This window comes from Poromitra crassiceps (genome assembly GCF_964638095.1).
Source record: "Poromitra crassiceps genome assembly, chromosome: 28".
Taxonomy (NCBI): Eukaryota; Metazoa; Chordata; class Actinopteri; order Beryciformes; family Melamphaidae; genus Poromitra; species Poromitra crassiceps.
This window is the reverse complement of record NC_139651.1, coordinates 9,062,571-9,067,153: the sequence shown is the minus strand read 5'-3', so window position 1 is coordinate 9,067,153 and position 4,583 is coordinate 9,062,571.

Sequence of the window (4,583 nt, the reverse complement as noted above, 5' to 3'; positions counted from 1 at the left end):
GCAGAGGTCTACTTAGTTTTCTCAGAAGCCCTCCTGTCCTGCCTGTCGCTTCTCAGAAACGAGCCTCTGAGTGGACAGAGAGCCGGGTGTTCACACCACAAACAACAAGTGCTGTTGGCTTCAAGAGGAAACCTGCCTGTCTGCTGAGAAAAGGACCTAAACACCTCCGCCTACACACACACCTAGAAAACCCCCACTGCACTCAACAAGAACAGCTCAGAGGTTAACTGGAAATGCATGCTGACATAACCATGATCACATCATTCTTAATAATCTATTCATATCCTAATTCATATTAGGTCAATAATAGATGAGTGTAATTGTGTTAATATTCCCATGAAATACTTTAGGCCTATAGATTCAAATGTTATTTTCTCATGTTAGAAGTAACTGGTCAAGATGAGCTCTAAGACTGCTGTTAGCTGGACTTATCTCTGTGATATGAGCAGGGGCGATTGTAGTTCCAGACCACTAGGGGGTCTAATCAGAATGTGACATGCATACAGTGCCTCACAAAAGTGGTTGAAATAAATAAATAAATAAATAAATAAATAAATAAATAAATAAATAAATAAATAAATAAACAAACAAATAAATAAAGCAATTGCTCTATTGGATTAGATCCCCCCACAGTAAAGAAAAAAGAAAAAGAAAAAGAAAACAAAAGTTCTGCTGTAAAAACCATTGAAATGCTATTGCTATTGGTTCAGCCATATACAGGCTTTTGATCTAGTCTTGCTTTTTCCAGAGGTACGGGTCTGCACTGCAGTCCACACATGGCCAGAGGCACGCGTCTGCACTGCACATGGCCAGCAAACGGACTTCCCCCCATTTTTCTACGGTGCCTCAGATTTTAAAGACAGACAACACACACACACACACACACACACACACACACACACACACGCACACGCACACACACACACACACACACACACACACACACACACACACACACACACACACACACACACCTTCCCCACACACTCACATCCAGGAAAGTTTTTTTTTCATCCTTCAGCGTCCACAGCAGCCATTTGTATCTATTTATCTGACTCCTGGACATCATTTACAGTTAACTATCTGCATCTGTCACAAACAGGAAGAGCAAAGCAAAAACACATTTTGTCATTTGCAGAAAGCAAAGATCTAAGCAGAGACGAAAGAGGCAAATTACTGCAACATTGGCTAAAAACAGAAACAACTGGTCTAGAATCTCTAGATTGATCCCAGATGGACATTGCTGGTACAGTGTGTGTGTGTGTGTGTGTGTGTGTGTGTGTGTGTGTGTGTGTGTGTGTGTGTGTGTGTGTGTGTGTGTGTGTGTGTGTGTGTGTGTGTGTGTGTGTGTGTGTGTGTGCGTGCGTGCGTGCGTGCGTGTGTGTGTGTGCGTGCGCGTGCGTGCGTGCATGCGTGCGTTTTCGGCAATTGGGCAGCGAGGCATCATACCCAATTTGGTTCTAGCCAATGTTTAGGAACCCCCAGTATGCATAAATATTCAAATAGAATGTAGGCGAAAATAACACATTTATAATGCATACAAAAACTGCATGGGATTAGCTTAAAGTGGGCATGTCTGTAAAGTGGGAGCTGGTGGGTACCCATATAACCCATTGTCACTCAGATATCCTGAGAAGGGAGCCCTTTGAAAATGGCCATACCCTTGCCAAAGTTTTACCTAAATTTGTAAGGTTATTTTGTCACCTTCCCGACAAGCTGGCATGACATAGAGACAGACAGAAACCGCGCCCAAAACGGGGGGAAACAAACCCCCCTCCCCCCCCCCCCCCCCCCCCCAATCCTGGCGTTCTCCTATGTCGCGTGCATGGTCGCGTGGCTTCCTTGTTTTGCTCAGGAGTACAAAAAAACTTGAATTGCGATTTTTTTACATTTGTTGTCTGCGCAGCCACCACACAACAGCTTTTAGCTATGTTTAATTCAAGGAAAATGACGCTGGTGTGTGGAACTGAACGGAGCACTTTCCCCCGTGATGGGCGTGGCCTATTTCATTCAGTGTCTCTATGGTTAATACCGATAGCCCACTGCCTTGCGAAAGACAGAAAAAGCAGGATGAGACAACACTTGGTGGGGTTTCGGAGGCCCCTAGACGTCGGAGGCCCCCGGGCCCTGGCCCAATAGAGACACTGCATGAAATAGACCACACCCATCATGGGGAAAAAGCTCCGTTCATTTCCACACACCAGCGTCATTTTCCTTGAATTAAACATAGCTAAAAGCTGTTGTGTGGTGGGCTGTGCAGACAACAAATGTAAAAAATCGCCAGTTAACGTTTTTTTGTACTCCCGAGGAAAACAAGGAAGCCATTGAGAATTGGCGAGAAGAAAAATGTGGATGTTGCTGTCAATGAAGTAAGTTGGAGTGTTCATCTTCCGTATATACAATCTTTTTGTACAACACCCGACCATGCACGCGACATAGGAGAAGGCCAGGATTGGACGGGAGTTTGTGTTTTCCTCCGTTTTGGGCGTGGTTTCTGAATGATGACGCACTCCGCAGTGTCTCTATCGGCCCCGGTGCATAATCCGGCCCTGGATATTACACAGACCACGCTCCGCAGTTACGTAGCCTCAGTAGCTAGCTACTCAGGCCTCACTTTTACCAATTCTGCTTCATCTCGCAGAAAGCACAGTTCAACTTTTCTAAATATCTGCAGAGTGGACTTGTGGAGGGAGAGACCGAGTCCACCAGAGATAGCAAATGAACGAGACGAGCAGAGGCTCCAGAAAGTTGCGTTGGTTTTTTTTAGTCGATCATTGGGAGCTCTTTCTTTTTTGCAAACATCAAAGGCAGCCGCGCGCCTCTTTGATGTGGCAGCATGCTGGTTTAAGGTACAGAGTGAATGGAGAGATGTCAAGCTGCACGGTGCCTCTGTAGTTTACGGCGAGAGCTGCAGAGAGCCGCAGATGAAAGGAGCAAACAGAGTTTGATAATGAATGTCCAACAAGTAGGAGCCATCTCAGACAGCGCACACTCAGCGGGGGGGCGCCCGCGCTAACCTTGAGCACAGCACCCCCAAAAAACCCCGGGCAGACGCTGGAGACCAGACTCCTTCAACTTGGCTGCTCCTGAAATAAGGGGGAAGGGGGGCTCTCAGATGTGTACTTTAATCTTCCTGTCAATTAAGCCCTTATTGACACACACACACACACACACACACACACACACACACACACACACACACACACACACACACATGGTCGTGCACATGGCCTTGCGTCGCACACACGCTCCCCTCAGTCAGTCACCTTTGAAAGAGACTCCATCCGCACTTCCTCTGCTAAGTGCGTCTCTTTGTGGCCTGGAGAGGCGTGTCTAATTAGACGGTCATGAGTCACATTGAGGCTGCTGCACTACTGTTGCTGTCCATGGAGATCTGTTTACAATTAATTTATCCATTAAGCAACTCTGGTAATCTAGTAAGTAAGTAAGATCTACCCAAGTTATCTGCCATCGCCTCGACTCAGAAGAGTGCGTGATGCTACAAGTTATTAATGCGTAACTTATATGGCTTCTCTTTTCAAAGCCGGCACTGTTCCTCAGTAACTTTGTCGTCTTTTCTGTGGATTTATAATAGATATATGTTTTCTTTCCATTTTCACTTGTCAATGAGGGTGGCGACTGACAGAAATGTATTTGCTATAGAGACGGTTTACAGTCCCGTAGAATTTACGTTGCCACCAACTGGTAGTAAATACAAGAGCAAGTTCACAATAGCTGCGAGCAGCGAGCACATATGCAAATCCCCGAAATCCAGGATGGCAGGGGCAGCCCACCTTACTCTGCCACCCTGCCAGGGGCGGAGCGACCCTATCAGCCCAGAGGGGGCGAAGCTTTTAGGGGGGCCCACGCCGCCGGCCGCAAGAATTTTTTGTTTTGCAATTTTTGCATGTTTGAATCTGTTTTAGCCATATTTGGTGGAATATCTCATTTTAAACACACCAATGTTATTGTCTATTGATTTAATTCCTCTCACACTCACACCACTGACTTTATTAAATAAAGTCATTTTAAGTCACAACTGTAAAATAGCTGATAGCCCCTATATCCGAAAACACAATTTGTCACTCATTGAGCCAAGTAATATTATGTCCAAGAAAGCCTACAGTGAAGCCACTTTACAGACAAGCTTGTTCTGAAGAAGAAAAAGAAAAACACAGGTTGCCAGCCAGGCCTCTTCAGATGTTTCAGCACCGAGGCACAGCCCTCGGTTCAGCACCACCGCAGATGGACAGCAACAGGCTGTCACAGACAGCACCCTGTCTGCCCCTGTCTCCCTCTCTCTCACACACACAGACAGGCGTGGACTGCATAATCGGGCACGTCGGGCCGATGCCCGGTGGCCTGGCCTGGCCTGGCCTGCAAAAAAAAAAAAAAAAATGGCCACTAGTCCATCTAATCCCCCTCGTTCTACCCTCCCGACCCTGAACCTGGCCCCTCGACCGTCCCCTCCCTCACATGCCCTCCAGCCCTCTCCCATACTGCCATGCCCCACGCCCCCCCGACCTACCCCCGACCCACCACTCCTGACCCCGAACCTAGCCCCCCCACAGCCCTCTTCCTCA